The sequence below is a fragment of the Peromyscus californicus genome, unplaced genomic scaffold, assembly GCF_007827085.1.
Source record: "Peromyscus californicus insignis strain IS unplaced genomic scaffold, ASM782708v3 Scaffold_16__1_contigs__length_79575227, whole genome shotgun sequence".
Classification (NCBI taxonomy): domain Eukaryota; kingdom Metazoa; phylum Chordata; class Mammalia; order Rodentia; family Cricetidae; genus Peromyscus; species Peromyscus californicus.
In genome coordinates, this window is record NW_026294458.1 from 43,482,613 (window position 1) to 43,506,653 (window position 24,041).

The following is a 24,041-nucleotide window of genomic DNA, read 5'->3' on the forward strand; positions in this document are numbered from 1 at the left end:
GCCTCTTTTATTAATTTTCATTACGTGTGTGTGTGTGTGTGTGTGTGTGTGTGTGTGTGTGTGTGTGTGTGTTTTATATGGACTTAAGGTCTCCTGGGGTTTCCCCCATCCACTTTAGTATACCTGCTGTTGTTCTTGTTTAGCTCATGTTATGAAGCCATGTTGGTGGACCTTTAGGAGTGTAGCTTCTGGAATTCTTAGGAGACATAATCTACATAATCCTTCAATTCTTATGGCCCTTACAATCTTTTTGTATCTGCTCCCCATATTCTACAATGATCTCTGAGTCTTAAAGTAGAAGGCTTACATTATAGAAGTATCTATTGGACTGGGCTCACTAACTCTACAGTTTGATTGGTTGTGCTTTTCTTTAATGGTCTTTGTCTTAAGGTTTCTATTGCTGTGAAGACACCATGATCTTGGAAACACTTGTAAAGGAAAACATTTAATCGATGCTTGTGTACAGGTAGTCCATTGTTATCATGGTGGGAAGCATGGTGATACACAGACATGATTCTGGAGAAGGAGCTGAAAGTTCTACATCCTGTCCACAGGCAGCCTGAATATAGAGAGAGAGACACTTGGCCTGGCTTGGGCATCTGAAACCTCTAAGTGAATGCCAGTGGCACACTTCCTCCAACAAAGCCATACCTACCCCAACAAGGCCACACCTCCTAGTAGTATCCCTTCAGGTGACCAAACATTCAAATCTATAAATCTAAGGGAGTCGTTCTTAGTCAAACTGCCACAGTTTTTTTTTTTTTTCTGTTGCAAGGAGAAATTTTCTTGATGGGGAGTAATGACCAGACTTATGTGTGGGTATTATGACAAATATTTAAAATGTAATTAGGGATTATGCTGGTTTAGTAAAGTGGTAGTTACAGATCCTATACCAATATCCATGACTTCACTATCCCTGTGTGACTGGGTAGATTTCCAGTACCAGACATGATTTCCCTCCTGTTGAGTGGAATTTTACTCTTTAGGTGAATTCATCTGAATCATAGAGATATGAGCAATTTCTAAGTTGGATTATTATTTCTATTATAAAGGGTATTGAGTGGTTCCACTTCAACTGAATGACAATGTTTAAAAGAAGTTTTTAGTTCTTCCTTGGTTATGTATTATATTGTTTCCAAATTTATACTAATCAGGGAGTAAGGTTGAAATTGGGAGTATGGTTCTTCAAGCATCATGACTGAGATGTACACTTCTAAAACCTTCTTCACTGAGTTATATCATCCTTCATTTTTTTAACAAGACTGGAAATGCAGATGTACTATTATATATTTTAATTAAAATAGGAATTTTTATTTCTTCATTTAATTTATTTTTTGACATGCTTATACAATTAGTTTTGTTTTGCAAAGTGCATAGTAATTTCAAATTGAACTCATGAAATTATTTATAAAAATCACTCTCTAGTCTCAAAATGTTCCTATTTGAAAATGTTTGTGTTTATTATTCAGTGTTACATTATATATACAGCTATCCTAGTGATGCAAATATCAATAAAAGCTATAAATATTTCATACATAATTCATGTCTTGCTTAAAATAATGAATATTTTTCTTATAGATAAAATTTAGCATTTCATTTGAAATTCACTTGTTATTTATGAGGATTTTTCTTGATACTGCTAAAAAAACTTTATACTATATAATTTTATATGGTTTACATCTTACTCATGAAGATGCTATCAGTTGAACCATTTTACCGTTGATACTGTTTAGGCTATGAGAGTTTAAGTGATGTTTTCACTGCTCAGCAATCCCCATAGAATAGAGCAGAGCTGTGGAACTTTTCGGTTAGTCTCCAAAGAAGAAGGCTTCACTATTTTTGAATTAGTTTCCCAGATAAATTAATTAAACCTGATTCTTGTTTTTATTTCATATTTGATAATAGTATATAGAATTTTGAACAATAATCACATTGAATTTTATAGTTTTCATACTAAGGAAAAAATAAAAATTCTTGTTATATTCAATTTTTATTCTAAAGTAGATTTGAAATTTTCATTCTAATTTGAACATCAGTCCTAACCCTTTATAAGAATAATGTACTTTTCAATTTCATGTGTAAGTAGGAGCTGGGGAAGGGGCTCAGTTCGTGGAGCAATTGCTTAGTGTTCCAGTACCACTTTCACAGGGTGTGACGCTGCAGAGCTGTAATCACAGGCAGGAAGATGGAGTCAGGACGATGGAGTCAGGAAGATCAAAAGATCAGGTCACCTTCAGTTACACAGTGAATTAGAGGCTAGCCTAGCACCTTTGAGGCCATTAATAAATAACAACAATGTTAAAAATAATGGCGTTAGATGATCGGGAACATTACATACTTTTCCACATTTGGTGTTTGCTTTCTTTATTTCCTTATCTGTTCAACAGTCTTTTCTCACAGAAGTAATTGGAAGCACAAAAAAATAAAAAAAATAAATTATTTCTTTAAGTTTTTGAGATTGTAGTATAATCACTATTCCTTCCCACCCTCCTATATTCCTTCCTATATACCCCTCCCTCCTCCCTTTCACAATCCACACCCTCTTTGTCAATGGCCGGTTCTGAGTCCACCTGTTTCCAAGAGAACAACCTCATTTTGAGTTCCTGCATAAAAGGGCCAGTGGCATTAAGGTGGCAAAATATTCAGTTGTATTTCAGTAATTTTTATATTGCTAATACCTTTAAGTTGTTGAATTTTTTCTTATTGATATGTTTTAAATTTGCAAGTAGACCAATTCAGCTTGTTATAGAAAAATAATTGCTATGACTTAGATTTGTTTTTTAACTCTGCCACTTAGGATGATACTTGAATTAGTGAAGAAACATATTTAATATATGAAGTTTTGTCTTTATTAACTTGAGATTTAAATAATGTAATTGCTTCAGCTGAATATTGATTGAAAAATTATTCAATAGTGGTAAGGAATATTTGTGCTTCAATTATCCGTCTATTTTTCTTATTATGAAATACCCAACCAGTTATAAGATTATCACTGTAACTTTATAGTAGGAATGATGCTGTTTAATAATCAGAAATGACAAAACTGACTCATTGAAAGTACCAGACCACCTGTCAGTTAATTGGACTAAATGATAGCATATTCACAAATAATACAAATATAATCTGATTTTTCAAGGCAGATAAATCATTTTACCATTTCTACAGAGAATCTTGTAACAAAAACTGTCTTTTCTGTAACATGAATATGCCTACCTATGCTTTTGATACATTTTGTAGTTGGCTCACATCCTTTCCCAAGATCTCATATTTTCGATTATGTTCATAATGCTGACCTTAAGTGAGTAATATGTTTTTACCACAGGGGAGGGTTGGAAAGTTATGATATTCTGAACTGAAAATATATTAGGTTTTTACTAAGATTTTTTGACAGTGAAAGATGTCAGAAGAGCAAACACCAGAGAGACCTTGTAATAAGAAGAAAACACCAGGAACTAATCTTTAATAAAGTTCACTCAGGAAGTATTCTTCAGGGCCCGTTTATTGAAATTCAACAGAGAAAGAAGTGATGAGTTGACTGTTGTTTGAGTTTAACAGTTACCTTTGTTCAATATAGATGGGAACATGGAAGGTGCCATTGCCTTTTATCTGTTTTCTAGAGTGGACTGCCAAAACACTAAGTATACACTGGAAAGCTGATACAAGGAAGGATCAGCATTCTAAAATCTGTTACCGACAAAGAAATGTGCTAACTTTAAAAGGGACCTCCCTAAACTAATTAAAATAAATAGTAATAAATTTACAGTTATTAAAAACAATAACTACATGTTATTATATTCTAGCATTAGATATTGTTTATAATTATATATTCTGGAAGAAGTAGATTCAGTATCCTTTTAGGGTTATACATTTTAGAACAATTTATCTATGCATTTTTACCTGTCTTTACTCCATAATAAAAATATGTACTTTCTAATTACAGGTATGCCTTTTTATAATTAAAGTCTTTTAAGCAGTCATTCCATTGTACTTAGTCTTTATAAACTATGCAATTCATCTCAAATGATCTTAAATGCTAAGTAATCTAGGTTTTGCAAATCAGCAATCAAAAAAGAACTTGCCTGTTCTAGTAGAATTTAGACTTGGTAAATTGGTAATTAGTACAAAATAAATATATTTATCATTAAAATATAGTGTGGAAATTTTGTTAAGGTATGTGGAGTGCATAAATCAGAGAATATGGATAGTAAATGTTGTGTTATTATTTTTACATTGTGTTTATATATTTTAGTTAAGTATTTATATTATTACCTCTTCCTTTCTTTATTTCCTCCAACCCTTCCCATGCCCCCCATACCTTCTCAAATTGATAGTCTCTTTTCTTTTATTATCACCATAATATATAGAATGTACACATTTCAATGTATAAATACATACATACAACCTGCTGAGTTTGTTTTTGTTGCTTCTGTATATATGAATTCGAGAATGATCACTTTGTATTGGACAACCAATCAAGGATTCATCTCTGGGAAAAGACAAGTCTCCCTTTCTCAGTCCTCATAGTTTCCCGTAGCTCTTTGTCTTTCTGATTATTTTAAATAAATATATGAGGCCACATTTCTGCATAAAATATGTCAAAATAATATAAATGGCATGGATATCAGGACTAAATATTTCAAGCAGTAAGAAACAAGACTGATATTACAGAATAAAGCTGTCATTTCCTAGAAAGAACTGTGGCAGCAGTGGAATGGTGTAAGGAAATTAAAAATATTACACACAAGATTGTTGACAAAATATTGTGTGCCTTTAGAAAATGATAATAATTGTGTATTTAAGACTTATAGAGATAGGTGATTGGTAACATGCAAAAGAAGACTTGGCACCTAGGATTGCTGGTTATTAGTGAAACAGGAGGCATTTACAATGATCTAGGCTAGAATAGGATCACTACATATTCTGCTTTCCATAGAAGAGTCATAGCATAATACATTTTCAGGTACATTGCTCCTAATTTCTTGTTCCTAAAAGTGTAAGAGTAACAATTGTGATGCTTTATGCTAATCCTATAGAGACTAGAACATTATTGTTAAAGGGGGAACCAACAGGTTATGGTAACTGTTAGTGAACTCTTTCATATCAATTTGTTATAGTCATATATATCTTTTATATTCATTAAGATCCTAAATAATAACCACAGTGATAAAAATACACATTTCTACATTTATTTACAATAGACAAAATTTCTCTTAACTCAATTTCTACTTATATAATAAATACACATAATACACCAAATTATAGGAAATTAGTTTGCAACTTATAATTCCATAATATTATTAACATTTAATTTTATACACTATGTTCTGCTTGGTAGATTGATATGGTTTTCTGTCAGTGGAGTTGTTAAACAGGTTTCCTAAGTACTGGTCAGTGGAAACATGCAATCAATTTGAAAATTGTATTAGAGATTGCAGAGATTCCAAGGAATGATTATGTCCTGATATTCTATTTTGGTATGTGGTGCTAGAGATTGGATTTAAGGACTTACACTTTCACTTACTGTATCATCAGTCTTTAGTCTTCTGTTATATCCTTATGCTCATATGTGTATAAGGGAATGGATTTTACACTGTATAAAGAGAAATTCAATATCAGAATAAACTCAGTATTGCTCAGCTATATATAAAACTACACATAAAAATTAAATCTTCAAAATATTTTGGACTGTTTGAAATATGTATATATATGTGTGTGTGTGTGTGTGTGTGTGTGTGTGTGTGTGTGTGTGTGTATGTGTGTTATAAACACAGGCAATCATAATTATTAAAATTTGCCTAAAATGTAGTGTAACTCTTGATCATATAATAGGCTATGTATTATCCTTATATTATCAGTCTGTGTGATGAATGGCTCATTATTTTAATATGCTATGTTTTGTTGGACCAACTAAATAAGAAGTGGCACATTCATTTTACCTACTAGGAAAACATCTACTGTGTGTTTGTGAGTAGAATTTCAATGGAACAGATGGTTGTTACAGGTAATGGCTAAATAATAAAATTCTTTCCAAGCTTTTGGAAATGGTATATGCTACAATATTTGATTAAGTTCCTTCCAGTAAGAGGAAGTACTTAGAAACTGATGATGTCATAATTTTGCAGAAACAGCTTTCACATGAAAACCTAAACCAATCTTTTCATCATTCGTTCTCTTACTTGGTTACTGGGAAATTCTGTAGTCAATTAATGCAGATTAAGTGAACTATTGTCTTGGTAAGTGCTATATTAAAAATTAAGTTTTAATCAAATTTGTATGAGTATCATGAAAGTCTTATTGACTGAAACATCAATTTTATTGCAGTTCTTTTCCCCTTCGGGGATTTGGAGTAGCCCTTTCTTTTGATATTACAGAAGAGTATGGTGATATTTTATTTGTACTGAAATGTGATTTTATTTGTATGCTAATAAATAAAGTTGCCTGGGGGTCAGAGCTCATAGCAAGCCATAGCAAGAGCTAGGCAGTGGTGGCACACACCTTTAATCCAGATCACATGACAGACAGATCTCTGTGTGTTCAAGGATACAGCCAGCATGGAGACACACGCCTTTAATCTCAATACCAACCATAGAAGACCTGGAGGTCTGTTAGACAGGCAGTGACGAGGAGGTCATGTGGTTGGGTTTACAACCAATGAGAAGACAGAAGAGAAAGTCAATAAAAAGACAGATACACAGGAAGTAGGTTGCTTGCTGAGGAAAAGGACAGCAGCAGCAGGAAGGGTAAGAAGGTGGTTTTAAGTCTCAGCTCTCGGCTACTGCTCTGACCTCTTGGGCTTTTAACTCTGCATTTGGCTCTGTGTTTCTTGTTTAATAAGACTGTTCATCTACAGAAGAGAGAAAGAAAGTTTATGAAATGTCTTGTGTTTCTGCATTTTGAGTAGTTTACTTTTAGTAAGTGTGATCTTAATATAATTTCACATTGATGTCTGGATGGTCCTAAATAGGCAATAATTACAGAACTCTTCCTGTGAATCCAATTTACAAATAATGAGAGTATATTTCATAATTTATTTCTGAACCTGTGAAAGGTGCATAACTATCTGCTTCATTGATCATACCAATGCATTTATATCTCTTTATGTTACTCGGTTATGTCATCTACTGACTTATGATCATTTTGAAATTGTAATTTGTGAGTAGTGAAAATGTTTAAGACTTAGCTGGAAATGAAGTGTTCAAATCGGGATCTCAGTTGCCAAGTGACTGCTCACCACCTAATGCGATTATATTTGCCCTGGTGAATTTAAAACAAAGTTAAAGTACCTATGAGGCACACTAAGTACCAATTCTTGAAATACAATGTGCAGCCGGGTGAATTACTGCAAAAGCGCACACATCTTTTCACAAGTGGATCTCATTATTGATCTAAGAATGAAGGGCTTTATGAAACAAATAGGAATGTAAACTAGAGTTTCTTAGCTCTGAACATTCTTATGCTAAGTTAAATGATTTTTAAAAGCTGACCAAGTGGGAAATAGCATATAAACAACTGTGAAAGATACAATTATTAAAAACCTTCTAAATCTCTTTTTAAAAATATGACTCAATACATTTCAGCCAGTTAGTTGCTTGTTATGTCCAATATATTTTTGATGACTGAGGAATTTTATTGAACACCTGTGCAGTTCATTACTTATGAAGTTCTCTTAAATTCATACATTTTATTTCATAAAAACATTCAAGAATTTGGGGGAAGCAAGGAAAATACTGGGTGTTTGTCCTAAGTATTGGATAATTTACATGTCATCTTAGTTCTTTTCAAACAACATATGAGGAAAATAAAGATCTTTAGTGCTCATTCAGATTCAAATGCAGTACTCTTGTGGTTTAAGGCATTTGGCCTTTTAAATGATGTATTTTATGAAACAAGATTGAGGATGTATATTTGTTAAGAAGGTTAAAGCTGTGACTGAGCCTGTGGCTTTTAGTTTGTTAGGTTAGGCTTCCCTCAAACAAAAAGACGTCTGAAATGTTTCAGTAAAGACACACAGGCATTAAAGAATATGTCTAAGACAGCAAGTAAAGAAGATAATTTCTACATGTACTTTGAAGTGGGAGTTATTTTCCAGACAAGCCAGGGACATAGTTTTGGCTAGTTATTATATTTTAATTATCATCTAAATCATAATTATGGACTATGTATGCTTATATGGAAAAGCCCAGTACAACTTACAGTTGTTTCTACCTTTTCCCCTCACACAATGGAACTTACATGATTCATTTTCTGTTTCTTCTTCTTCCCTTTTCCTTTCACTCTTTTGGTGAGCAGTTACATATATGTTTCCTTATTTCTTCCTTCTTTCTGCATGAAAGCTATGCCAAGACGCACATTATTTTTTATTTTTTATATTACGTAATATATTTTGGAATTTGCTCTATATCTTTACATATAGTTCATACACAGTTTTTGTAATGATGCACCATAGACTATTGTGTGTTCTCATAGTTTATTATACCACTCTCATAGATATCTACTATTTGATTATTTTGCAGATTTGAAGTTACAAATACCAATAATGAATGACTTGATATATTTGCATACCAATGTATTTAAATCCCTTTGTGTTTCTCTTTTACTTCAACTACTGAATTATGATAACTTTGAAATTGTAATTTATGAGTAGGGAAATTGTGTATAGATTAGCTGGAAATGAAAGGTTCATATTAGAATCTCAGTTGCCAAGTGAGTGTTCAGCAACTAGTGTGCTTGCCCACATTGGACATTATTGGAAAACTTCCCTCTAGTGGGCTTCTAGCACTTGCAATCCTACCAGCGGTGTCTTGCATGGTTAATAGAATGTCAAGTTATTATTATACATTTATATATGTCTCACAAACTAGAAATGCTATTTTAATGAATTTTAATTTGTATTTGTCTAATTATCAAAAATTATATACTTACATATGTTTAAGTGTCAAATCGTATCTTTAAAGTGAATATTTTTGTACTCTTTCCTTAATTTCTTTCTTGGGAAGGAGGGAGAGCACAACCCTTAACTTTTTGTTTGCTTGTTTTCAATACACAATTTCTCTACATAGTGCTGGCTGTCCTGGAACTCACTCTGTGGACCAGGCTAGCCTGGAACTCAGAGATATGCCTGCCTCTACCTCCTGAGTGCTGGGATTAAAGGGGTACACCACCACCACCAAGCTAATATCCTTAACTTTTAATAATTCTTCCTATGTTTGTGATAGGAACCTTTCATCATGTAGTATATATTGAAAGGTTCCTAATTCCTATTTAGTCTGTGAGTTGTGTTTTGACTTTATTTATGATGGGATGTAGGATGCAGTTTAAATGTCCTTCCGAGTCTGTTGGAACCCACACAGGTTTCCCAGTAAGATGTGAGCTTACTTTACCATCAGGGCTTCATAAGAGGGTAATTGAACCATGGGCCTATGCTGTGGGATGTCTTTCTGTACATTGTGAGTGTATGTTGTTCCCATTAGTTAATAAATAAGCTGCTTTGGCCTATGGCAAGGCAGCTTAGAGGCAGACGGGAAATCCAAGGAGAGAGACAGGAAAGAGAAAGGCAGAGTTTAGACACTAGCCTGCCGCTCAAGGAGCAACATGCCAGCAGACTGGTAAAGCCATGGAACACCCTTTAATCCTAGCACTCAGGAGGCAGGGGCAGGTGGATCTCTGTGAGTTCAAGGCCAACCTGAGCTACAGAGTGAGTTCCAGGAAAGACACAAAGCTACACAGAGAAACCCTGTCTCAAAAAATTCAAAAAAAATTTAAAAAAAAATCAAAAGCCAAGGAACAAAACATAGATTAATAGAAATGGGTTAATTTAAGATATAAGAACTAGCTAGTAAGAAGCTTGAGCCTTAGGCCATATAATTTACAATTAATATTAAGCCTCTGAGTGACTATTTCATAAGTGGCTGTGGGACCTCATGGCCAGGTGGGACTGGAGAAAACTCCTACTACAGGCCTGGGTACCAGGTGTTTGGTAGGGTCTACTGCTGTGGCTATCGATCACTCTGTATGCTGTGAATATGTTGCTCTGATTTTGTTGATAAATAAAATGCTGATTGGCCAGTAGCCAGGAGGGAAGTATAGTGTAGGCAGGATAAGCAAAGAGGAGAATTCTGGGAACAGAAAGGCTGAGTCAGGAGATGCTGCCAGCTGCTGCCAGCTGCTGCCACCATGAGAAGCAAGATGTGAAGGCAGAACTGGGATTAAAGGTTTGTGTGGTGACGCATGCCAGTAGGATTTGCTGAACAAACCAGAGGCAGGAAGTATAGGCAGGATAAACAGACAAGGAGAATGCTAGGAAATGGAAGGTTGAGTCAGGAGACACTGCCAGTTGCTGCCATGAGAAGCAAGATGTACATATATTAGTAAGCCATGAGCCACATGGCAATTTATAGATTAAGAAATCTATAGAATTTGGATTAATTTAAGATGTAAGATCTAGCTAGCAAGAAACATGCCACAGCCATACAGTTTATAAGTAATAAAGTCTCTGTGTGTTTATTTGGGCCTGAGTGGCTGCTGGTCTGAGCAGGACTGAAGAAAACTCCAACTTGGTTGTCTATATTTGGTTGTATCTAGCAAGACGGATGTCTTTTGTCTCACTCCTAGGTATTGTTATGAAAAGCCCTTTGGAATAAAGTTCTGGGCTGGTGGATAAGGTCCAGGCCCTCCTGAGCTATCCTGTGTTTCTGTATCTCCTCTATCCTTTTATCTAAATATTTCTCACTTCTCCCTCCTCAAGAGTACCCTGGGGAAAAGTGAGGGTGCTCTCCTACAAGAGTCCATTTGTCTAAGACTTCATTTAGAGTGTGCTGCTTTGGATGAGTCCCGTCTTTCAGAATTAGAGTTTACTAGGAGGCCTATAGGTTATGGAATCATGCTCTCTAAGATGATAGTTGAACACTGCCCTTTCCTCTTCCTTTATATTACATTTGAGACATTAAGTGAGGAAAATTTCTCTATTTCACATGATTTGACACTATTATTTGCTAATAATTAATTATTAATTATGTAGGGACAAAAATCTCTAAAACTATGAGCAAAAACAAACCATCTTATATGTTCAAATTGGATCATTTTTTGATGTGTTATTGTACTGGAAAGTGGAAAGCTCACTAACACATGATGCAATTTTGTCATGAAATGTGCTGCCAAATTAAGGTAAAATGATCAATATTTCATTTTCTCTGCATTTTGAGCAATAGAGGGTATTTCACTCACACTGAGAATAAAGAAAATTTTATATGAGTTTTCTTTCCCTACTTGTAGGGCACCATATATATTTTTAACATTTAGATGTATGATCTATTTTGGAATTGAGTTTTCAAGGACACTGGTGAAGTATGACTCTAATTTTATCTTTTTCCAAATGATTAACCAATCCCTGCATCATTTATTAAATTGTCCTTTCTTCCCTTAGAAAATTGAAAGGCCACTTTTATCATACGTTGCATGATAAATTCCTATGTGTACTTGCATGATTTTCTGTACATTCTCACAATTCAAGAGATCTGGTGCCAGAACTTTATAGTTGTAATTAATGCAGCACTGAGTGTAATAGTTCTTGACATCAATCCAGTTATGGCACACAGTTTTTGATTTTAGATTAATTGTGGTCCCTCATAGGGGTATATTGTCTTATTTAGCCATTTTGTGTTGATGGACAATGGAGGCGCTTCTAGAAATGATTATGTTGCATGAAGTTTTTGGGAACATTCTGGTAGAAATCAGCATCCAGGATGACAATTTATGCTAGCTTGATACTTGTGAATGGTTCTAGTTGTTGAGTTATATTTTACAATCAATTTTTTTTAATGGAAGGCAAGATTATCTTCCTTGATCCCATGTCATCTTCAGGAATGAATTCTTTTAATGATACAGCTTATCATTTTATCTATAACACCTATGGAAAATCACTAGCATGAACATTTTATGTATCAATTAGCATTTATACTATGGCATAACAAATATCTTATAATAGATAAAATCATTGGCAAGTAAAAAAGATTATGGATTTTATATGTCATGTGCTACAAATTTGGAGATTTAATCTTTTCTGCTTTACACTGGTTTAATGTTAAATTTTAAATATGCTTAAAAAGAGCAAAACTCTATACTTTAAAAATGAATTTATTTTCCCAAAAGATGATGAATGCACTGGTAACTATTGATTCTAGTATTATATTTTTTTCCTTTGAAAACCATGCTATACTGTAAATAAACTAATTGCTCCCCTCTGAACTTCTTAAAATATCTGTCTTTATTAATCCTGAGATCTTTTGACAGGTCCATTTTTTATGAATACAAGTAAGACCTTAATACCCAGGATCTATAACAATGTGAGCTCTGTGAGAACCTTTATATTGCAGATAGTGGTGGCATAATTTACTCTTTTCCATGTCAGAAATTATCCTGACATAATGACTAGCCAATGATAAAACATTGAAGCAAGCAAGTTGACATTTTTACTAGGGCTTCATGATCCCATAATTTTGTTTGGCCAGTGTTTCTACTTGAGATCTATAAAGGCTAAATTTCTTCTTAAATAGTTGCTGTCCCTTAACTTATATTATTAACTTACATTATTCCCCTTAACTTACTAATGTTGGATCATAAAATAATGAGTAAATAAATCTCATCTTCTGCAACATCTGTTGGAATTCCACAGTTACTATTGGAATTAATAATGCTGTTTTGTTTCTTTCAGGAAAGTGGTAAATAGAAACATGTCTACCTGTATAACTTTTATATTTGTTGAGGCAAGGAGAAAATATTACTTCAAATTTGACGTTTTTCTTGAGCAATGAAGAATACACACAATCAAATTTTAGTAAATTATACTGTCACAAAGGATCATCAATGAGAAAGATTTTAAATTCAGCAATGTACACCTTTTTATAATTTATTGCATATTGACAATGTATAGGATCTGCACCATAGCATACTATATACACTACTGGGAATGTGCTCCTTGATATAACCACATATATATTACCATTGCAAGTATTCTTCACTGTAGAAAACTAAATAGACCATTCAGAATGTTTTGGTGTCTCTTGCTTCATAACTTCTCATTCAACTTCAAATATTGTCTAAACAACATAAAGTATCCAGGATAGTCTAAAATACACAAATATTTGGCAGGGCTAATAATACAAGGAATAAAACTAATGAAAACATTATATAATAACATGTTACATAAAATAGCATGCTATGTGCTGATAAAAATAAGCAGGTAAAAACTCTGATATATAAGTCCAATGACTTGAGTGCAATCTCTGAAAGAGCCAGGAGAGTACTAATTTCTGAAAATTGTCAATCATCTCTACATATGCACAATAATAATGTTTTAAAAAAACTACATTTTAATTAGAGGGTAAAGGACTGAAGCATGGAATATTGAGGGAACCACATTATAACATGCTGCATTATTAGCATCACATTCCACAATAACCAAATGTGATGACTGGTGGAGACTAATTTTAACTTTACAAATACAGAAAATAACCCTGAAAAATGATTAACTGTATCTAACTTCTTATAAGCATTTAACTTGGAAAATAGCAATGGTAATACCTGTCACAGGAGTGGGAAATATGATATTAGATGTATTAAATGGAAAATGGAAAATTATAAAATGGGATTTTCAGAGGTCAGAAAATGCTTTTCTAATTTCAGAGAAGTTCATGTTTAAAATTATGATTGTTTGAGTGGAAATTGAGTGTTATTTTAAGAACACTGTTTATTTTTTTCAATTTTGCTTTATCCCCTACTCCATTTATTTTTATCTTAAATTAATTTCCTATACTATTTTATAATGCACTTACTCAGCTCATTATTACTTGTTGTATGTAACTATTTGTGAATCTGACTTACTATTCCATCTTCCTGGATGTTACTTGAGAGAACAAACACTATATATAGTATATATTATAAATATATGTATATACATATATATAATGCTTTAGAAACAGAAGTAACAGATTTAGGGGACATAATAGGGTAGGTTAAATATTTCAACCTAGAAATTGAAGGTGAGCTATAAGTTCATCAATAAAAAAAACTTTAAGGTAGTTACACAAAGGGCTGGAATTGAATTAATGAGCGCTAAGCTATGACTGGATAGATGGAGTGATTTGTGGTATGGTATTTGTACAGTAGGATGACTGTAAAGAGCAGTAAAGTACAGGGCACTTCAAATGGTTTGCATTTCTTTATTTATGTGTATGAGAGAAGCTATGTGAAAAATCATAGGACAGTTTACATGAGTGGGTTCTCTCTTTCTCCAGTATGGGTTCTGGTGATTGAAGACAGGTAGTCATACTTTGCATCACAGACCTTTACCCACTAAACAATTTCACTGGCTCTTAATGTTTTTACCACAAAGAAATAATAATAATTTGAGTAGGTGTTTACCCTGATGTAAACATTTTCGAACGTTCATCTTTACCCAAACTCTGCAAAGTATACCATAAATTTATACATTTTTTTTTAAATTTTAGATTCAAGTTAAAATTTATTTTATTTAAAACAGTATCAAAATAATTTTTAAATTTATTGTTTTCTCTCATATATTACATCCAGAATGCAGTTTCCCCTCTCTTCTCCCCTTCCAGTCCCTCTCCTCACCCCCATCCACTCTTCTGCAGAAAAGGGTAGGCCTCCCATGGATATCAAGCAAACATACCATATGAAGTTGCAGTAAGATTGGCAAACACTCCTTGTATTAAGACTGGAAAAGGCAACCCAGTACGAGAAAAAGGGTCCCAAAAGCAGACAAATAAGTCAGACAGCCCCTACTGTCACTGTTAGATGTCCCACAAGAAGATAAATCTAAACAACTGTTGCATGAATCCTAAATGGTCTTATAATAATTAAAAAAAAAACCTTTATTGGGATAAATGCTGAAAGATCAGAGGAAATAAGCTATAGCCACTTCTCACCTCATCAACTCCTCAGCTAATCCTGTCTCCACAGTCCTCAGATTGAATACCTCTGAATCCTCAGCCAAAAGGCTCTCTAGCTCCTGTCTTCTCACATTGTATATGCCTTTCTCTTCCCAGCCATTTCACTTCCTATCTCAACCTTCCTAGGGCTGGGATTAATGGCGTCTGTGCTTCACAAATACTGGGGTTAAAGGTGTTTGTCACTACTACCTGACTCTGTTTCTCTCCTAGACTGAATCAATCTCATGTAGCCCAGTGTGGCCTTGAACTCACAGAGATCCAAATGAATCTCTGCCTCCTCAGTGCTAGGACTAAAGGTGTGTGCCACCACTGCCTGACCTCTATGTCTAATCTCGTGGCTGCCTTTATCCTCTGATCATCAGGCAAATTTTATTAGAGTACAACAGAATATCACCACATTTCCCCTTTTTTGACTAAAATAATAAAAGAAGGTTATAACTAATATAAGAAAAACTATGTAGAATAAGTACAATAATTGTATAAAATATATACAGTCTAGAATTACATTAACCATGTCCAGTTCATTAAATTAAGAGAAAATGCTGCATTGTTTACCATATTTTAGTGAATCCAAAGTGTTGCACCTAATTCACTTTCTATCTTAACTTGTATTACCAACAGAACACTATCTTCTGATGTCTTTTAAACTTATACACTTTATATCTCTTCAGTGGGTTTCTGTTCTGAATTTCTTAGCAAAGAAAACTATGACTATAATTATCTAGTCTTCAACTCCCTCAGAGATTCAAGAAGGAAATAATATTAACTGTGAAACAGAAAGTGCAAACAAGAGACTTCCCAAAAATATGAGAAATAACAGAAATGGCTGGCTGCCTGGATAATCACCCATATTTTCTCTGCAACCTTGGTGCATCCATCTTTGGCCTACAGGCCTAGCATATCTGACAGACTTATCCATGAAGCAGGATTTGCTAAAGCACCTTCCTACCTTGTCTTGGTAAGGTTTGGCAGTCCTATCTTTTGTGTCCCGCTTGTCCATTTGGGCAGCATACTGTCAGCAGTTGAGGTAAGGGCTCTTTCTTGAAAGTCAAAGAAAGTCAATTCTATAAAGAATTTTTTGGATGTCCACCATCTTCTCTGAAGTAGATTGGTGCTACCAGGAGCAGACATGTCACATTGTCATATAAATAAAAAGAACCTATGTTATTAAAACACCCTAAGTGCCATGTTCTGTAGATCTCTGAAGTGTTTGAAGAATATCTAAAATATATCTCTGTTTGACCTTGAAAACATATCTAACATGACTACAAGTTTGATTGTAATGACTAGCTATCAATTTGCATTTCTTTATATCCTAATTAGTTTGTAACAATAACGTTCAAGGACTAGAAACTTGTATTGCATTGTTAAATGAGCTGTATAGGTAAAACACCTTGAAAAAGAGTAGAAATATATGTACAGTATGCTCTAACAAAAATAATCTCAACTTTGTATCAATACACAACTTATATACAACATACAAAAATCTAATCCAATGTAAAATATTTAAAACTAGTAGTTGCTTTTTAAAAGTAGATTCAAAATCTACCTTTTTATCTTATCATAACTATATTCTCCCTTTTTTTCTTTTCAAAGTAGATTCAATAATCTACCCTTTATCTTATCATATCTATATCCTCTTTTTTTTTCAAACAAGAACCATGAACCTAATCTCCTTTGTTTAACTTCTTTCCTGGCCATTACCAATACCACCTTATAATCAACCACCAAAACAATGACAAATATTCATAACTCACTGAATGACCAAAACCCACCCACCCTACCTCTTGGGAATGTGGGCGTCATGTTCTTAACTTTGCTTCCTGCTGTCGGGGGCAAAGGCATCTTTAAGGAATCCTGAAAAGAAAATTTTGAGTTAATTGTCAAGTCCTGGGAGAGGTAGCTGTATCATTTGTTGTCTGGTTTCTGCATAATGGGAAAGTGAAGGGCTTGTTTCAAGTCCTGGCAATAGCAGTCTGTGAGGGTGGATCATCTCAGCTAGCCATCTCAAAATTGTCCTAAGCAGTTTGTAGTCCAAATCCAATTGATCTGTAGGTGGTGTTTGGAAGGTTAGTGGCATTATCATCGTCTGGATGGAATCATCATTGTGGAACCCTATCATCCTTTTGGAAAATTCAAAGGTCACTGTTAGGCATGGTAATGGTTCACTGTAGAAAACTGATAGAGACTCAAACCCCAAATCACATACAGGAAGCTAGATTAAGCCTTCTTTCTAGAATTAGTTAGTATTCTATATGACCATTAATATGACAAAAAGTTTAAAATATATGTATATATATTAATCTTATAAATTTTGATATAAAATTCATACATTAAGAAAGTTTTAAAGAGTCAAAATGGGGGGGATAGCTGGGGGGTGGGAAAAGGGAGACAGAGGAATCCATGGCTGATATGTAAAAATAAATTTATTATAAAATAAAAATATTAAATAAAAGAGTCAAAATAAAACTAACCAAAGGGTTATGAAGTTATTAGCAAAAGAATAGTCCCTTAATTTTGATTTTTCTTCTGTCCCATATCAGGTGACTCTTCTGATATGATACAGAGATTTTGCATTTTCCCTTAACAAGTAAACTTGGATTTAAAGAAGGAGAAAGCCACACTCCAACTCCAAAGCCAGCTTTAATTTTTAATTGAATTAGGACTACATAAAGACCATTTGCATTATGTGTTTATAGAAAACAGTAGAAACAAACATTTAGGAAGACTTATGAAAATTTATCCTTTTAGATATATGATATACCAATAGGCCAATTTACTCTTTCTCATGGGACATTTTTTCTGAATGATTTGTCCTTTTCCTTTAGATGTCTTATTTGTCCAGTGTTCTTCAGATTCCTTAGCCTTCATTCTCTTGAAAGACAAAAACAAAATTCTTCCCCAACCCTAATTTTGGGGAGGTTTCCTTTTAACAATTTATATCTGAGCAAATGAAAAGTATTTGCAAGTTGTATAAGTTAGTTTACATTAAATGGTCACACTGGTTGATGAACTATCACTTCTAATTAAGAGGTCTCTCTTGTTCAAATCAAACCTTCATGAAATTTGATTGTATTCATAGATATGCTTCTCTTGTGGAAATAAAAGCAAAACCTCATCCCCAACATAACACACTCCATTCTGAAGTCAGCACATCTTTAAAGTATACAGGCTGATTTAATTCTGTAGTTTTTTCTCTTATCTAGTGTCTCTCTGCAGCTGTTGTTCCTTTCTCATTAGTACTGAGAAAATTCAAAGCTAATAAAGCATTATGTAATCTATTTCTGGTGGTCATTATTACCCCTTTCTGTTTATTTAGCATATCCTTTAGAGTTCAATTAGATCTTTCTATGACTGCTTGGCCTGTAGGATTGTGTGGTATACCTGTAATATGATTTATATTGTAATAAGCAAAAAAAAAAATAAAAACTTGTCTCATTTTACTGGAGACATATGTTGGGGCATTGTCAGTCTTATTTTGTACAGGTATATCCATGATGGCTATAATTTCTAGCAAATGTGTGATTACAGAATCAGCCTTTTTGGAACTCAGAGCAGTTGCCCATTGAAATCCTGAATATGTATCAATGGTGTGGTGTGAAAATTTTAATTTTCTAAATTCTGCAAAATGAAATACATCCATGTGCCAGATTTCATTCCTTTGAGTAGTCTTTGGGTTACTTCCTGTGGGTAGTGGAGTTTGATTGCATAAAGAACAAGTAGTACACTTCTTTATAATTTCCTTGGCTTGTTGCCAGGTCATGGAAAAATTCTTTTTCATATATATATATATATATATATATATATATATATATATATATATATATATGTATTTTTTTTCTGAGATGAAGACCGAACCCAGGACCTTGTGCTTGCTAGGCAAGTACTCTACCACTGAGCTAAATCCCCAAGCTTTGTGGTAGAACACTTGCCTAGCAAGCCGAAGGCCCTGGGTTCAGTCCCCAGCTCCAGAAAAAAAATTCTTTTTCAAACCGCTACTATTGACATGATTTTTTTAATGAAATTCTGAGGCCTCCAGCACATTGCCTATCAACAGTTGATCAATTTTGTCATTACCTGTGCTAGAGGCCCTGGCAGACCTGTATGGGATTGGATGTGTGTTATATATAAGGGTTAGTCCTATTCCTGATTATTTCTTGTAACTGAATAAATAACGAAGTTAATTCTAACTCATCAGGGATAAATTCTGCTGTTTCAATGTGTACAACAAATTTTTCTGCATACTGAGAGTCAGTAACTATGTTGAGAGGTTCCATAAAAATCCATTAATACTATCTGCTGTGGGATGTTCTGTATGGCAAATGTGTTGCTCTGATAGGTTAGTAAATAAAACATTGATTGGCCAGTAGTCAGGCAGGAGGAAGTATAGGTGGGACAAGGAGGAGAAGAATTCTGGGAAGTGGAAGGCTGAGAGAGACACTGCCAGCCACCACCATGACAAGCAGCATGTGAAGATGCTGGTAAGCCACAAGTCACATGGCAAGGTATAAATTTATAGAAATGGATTACTTTAAGATATAAGAATAGTTAGCAAGAAGCCTGCTACAGCCATAAAGTTTGTAAGCAATATAAGTCTCTGTGTTTACTTGGTTGGGTCTGAACGACTGTGGGACTGGCGGGTGGCAGAGATATGTCCTGACTATGGGCCGGCAGGAAAACTCTACCTACAACTATCAAAATGGCATATAATTATGATTTTTGGACAGAATTTTAAGGACTTTGATGTACTTTACTTAAATTTTCTGATTAGTAGCCTGCCTTTCCTGACTTGTTTGCATGAGTATAAAATGTAGGGGCTCCAGATATTGGTTTTTACTATACAATGAGAGGCAGGATCCAGTTAGTTCTATTTATAAATTGAATTCTATTGTTTTGGGGGTATTTGTAGTTAGCATCTCTCAAAAAATTACTGCAAGCTCTTTGTCAAGTTTCACTTTCTGGCTATAATTTGTCAATGTCATCATTAGTTAAAGGTACTACAATTTCTGCTAGGTCTATTCCTGTTAATTGATGAAGTCTCAATCTTCCTTATAAAATCAAATTAGGAATCTTTTCCACACATGTCTTTAATTTCTTACTCTGTTTATTTGGCAAAAATGTCCTAATATCTTTTGGCAGTTGTTAGTTATTGCTGGAAAGAGAATCATTATATTGGAAGATATGGTCACTGGTAGATTATCTATGCTCCAGCAGATGGTCCCACATCTATGTGGAGAAAAATCAGTTGGACTTAGTGGATCATCTAAACAAGGAAAGAAAACAGGACACAAAGTTTGGAATAGGGCCTGATTGGAGGATCCTCAGAGAAATTGAAGTAGGGAAATAGAGGATCTATCTATCTGTCTGTCTGTCTGTATATCTATCTATCTATCTATCTATCTATCTATCTATCTATCATCTATCTATCTATCTATCTGTCATCTATCTATCTATCTATCTATCTATCTATCTATCTATCTATATGTATGTATGTATGTGTCACTGTGGATGTGAACTTTGAGTTTCCATTGCTCAGGATACTGCCCATTTTGTTATTCGACTTCCTGTTGCCTGCAATTTGTAGGACTCTCAGCTAGTCCTCCAGCACCATGCTCCCCACCATGATGACAGTGGACTGAACTTCTGAAACTATAAGCAAACCCCCTCAATTAAATGTTTTTGTAATAAGAGTTGTCATGATGGTCATGGTGTTTCTTCACAGCAACAGAAATTCTAACAAAGACAGATATGATCAAAATTTGTTATATGTAATTATGAACTTCTAAGAAATACTTCTTACTAAAGTCTCTCAAGATAAAATTCATACCTTACACCATTATCAGGCCCAGAATCTCTTACTGGATAATCATAGGTCATAGGGGAAAACTTAGTACTATTATTTTAAAAAGTGGACATAGCATTAAACTGACTCCTAATAACTTACTGTTATACAGGCAGGTTAATGTATCTTTCAACACTTATCTGAGAAGCTTCTATTTGCTATAGATGGTGATTCATACAGAGACTCACAACTAGTCAAGATACAAACAATAAGAGACTACAGAATACTGTATACTCAGTCCTAAATGGAACATTTATACTGCATAGTCCCCACCCTAGGATCAGGGAGCACTGCAGAAAAGTAGGACAGAATGTGTAAAAACGTATCTTATGAACACAGCAGGCCTACTGCATATATGATCTCAAAGGGGTTGGGGCAGCGTGTATAAGACCTGGCCAAGCCAAATCAAAACCAAATGACAGTATGAATAAAGAAGTTTGACACAAAGCCCACATCTCACCTTCGAGCTATTAGCAATTGTTGGCTTCTTGAAAAGGAAAAGGGTGTTGTCTAAGAATGTAGCACCTGGTGATTAGACTAGTCTACAGGAGAAAAAACATATATCCAAGAATATCTAGGCAGCACAGACTGGTCTTGAAAGTTTAAAAACTAAAAGACACAAAGCTGAGTAGGTACAAAGGATGGTGGTTGTGGATATGCAGATAAGGTCAAAACAGGTTGCATGAACCTCTCAAAGCACTAATAAAATTTTATCCTATTTTAAAATAAAAAGAGTTCATAAAACAACGAAACATCAAAAATCAACCAACCAAAAAAAATCCCAATGTGACAGTCATTTTTAGTATACCAGACTAACATTTATGCCAATGACCCCATAAAAATTAAACAGAAGTAGACCTGCAAAAACACATGGATAAAACATGTATAAATACCTTCCTTAGTTTTCTTATTTATCAATAGCATTCTTCATTAAATTTCATGATGTACCGTGCCCTAGTTAGCACAGAGGCAGATTTTATTTTATTTCATTTTTCTGTGTCACCTTCCTCCTATGGGCTTGAAAAGTCTACATTCCATCTATAGGAATAGCTCCTCTGTTTGGTCATTGGCTCAGCTGTTACCACTTTGGGTCTTGAATTGGTACTTTCTTCCTATTAAACTGCTCCCTGTTCTCTAAGAAATGCTATCCACATCCTCAGCAGACATTTATAGTGAGAATTTGGCAGGCAGCAGAAAAAAATGCTACTTTGTTCTTCAACTCTGACAGTTGCTCTATCCTCCCTTTCCCTCCCCTCTGCTTTCATACCCAACTCCTCTCTGGGCTTACTTGCATTACCAGCATTTATGTGAAGCATTATGAATGAATCATAGGAGTAAATGACTGGTGTACACAAAGCATTTTGCTCCATGATAGTTAACAGTTAGTGTGCCTTGCTTAATGTCTTTTCCCCTACCACCATTAACTAGGAGATGATATGATCAAATGTTGCTGTTGTGAGCTGGAAAAAGAAAGGCCATCTCATCTCATATGGGAATGATTTCTGTACGTGTTGCTTAGCATAACCTTGTTTATTTTGATAAAATATATGAAAATACCTTTTTCATTGTTATATGATCTTATTAGAAAGACCTTTGGTTGCTGTGGAGATGGCTCAGCAAATTTGTTAGTCGGTTTTTGTCAACTTGCCACAATCTAGACATAGATGGAAAAGGGTGCTTCAACTGAAGAATCACCTCCATCAGATTGGCCTGTAAACAAGTCTGTGGGTGCATTTTCTTGATTGATTATTGATGTGCGAGAGCCTAGAACATCTTGGCAAGGCTGCTCTGGTAGAGTGGTTCTGGGTTGTAAAAATGAGCAAGCTCAGCAAGCCATGTGGAGCAAGCCAGTAAGCAGCAGGTTCCTCGGCCTCTTATTGAGGTCTTGCCCCTAGGTTCTTGTTGTGCATGAGTTCCTACTTTGGCTGCCTTTATGACAGATTGTTATGTGGATATGCAAGTTGAATGAAGTCTTTTATCTCCAGGTTGCTTTTGATAATAATGTTTTTCATGGTAATAGAGATCGAACTAGGTCAGAAAGTAAAAGCATTTGCAGCACAAACGTGAACCTATGTTCATTTGTCAAGCACCCATCTTAAAAAACGGGCCAGTAACTCTAAAGTGGAGGTGAAAATATTGCAAAGCCTTGGTTGCTGCCAGCCTAACTCCAGATTGAGTGAGAGACAGAGCCTTACGGAAATAAATAAGAAAGACTACTACAACAGGATATCTGACATCCTCTTCTGGTCTCTATACATGTGAATGGGTAAGTAACCCCCTCCTCTCTCTCTCTCTCTCTCTCTCTCTCTCTCTCTCTCTCTCTCACACACACACACACACACACACACACACACACACACACACACACACCATCTCTAAAAACGTTCTATTACTGTCCAAAGGTTTTTTTTTTTTAAATATTTAGATTAGTGCAATGTATTTTTCAACTCCTGGCTCTTGTTTGCTTTTTGAGGGAAGAACCAGAAATGAATCTTACATGGCCTAAAAAGTTCAGAATTAAGTCATTGTGGTGGACTCTTATATCAGTCACTCTCTTTTTCTTTAACTTAGTCTAGGTTTAATATGAGATCAACTCTACTATGCCCATATCTTCCCACCCTGGTGCTACTCCTGTATGAATATTAAAATATCCAGTGTTAATCAGGCATTTAGAGATAATGCCTGGACACCAGCAGATAAGACAGTCTGGGTGGCAATAATCATTCTGGCATCATTGAGAAGCTGGTTTATAGACGTGGATAATGGTAAGCTAAACAATTGTATAATAGATTTTGAAAGTCTTTGGATTATACCTGAAATCATTATTACATACTAAACTATATGTAGTCTTAGCTAATACATCTTGGATAATATTTTCCTGTCATAGTGTGTATAACCTGATAGCTGGGTATGACTGCAGGAACTGTAAGAGATCTGTTAACAGTTAAGCTGTATTAAATGCTATCCTCCCAGGTTTAAATCTTCTGTTTTTAATTATTTGTGAGAATCTTGGAATATGATTTTAATTTTTTTTTTAAAATCTTACATGCTTGTACCACATAGAGTTGCCCACAGTGGCACTTCTTAATAGTCATTTAAATAGAATATTAATCAGACAAGTTTTAGTTGTATTTCTGATTAGGATAGTTTTTGGATAATCAAGGCATTTTCTTTTCTCTTTGATTAAGAGGATTAATGGCTTAATCTTAATTGATAGTTTAAAAAATTCA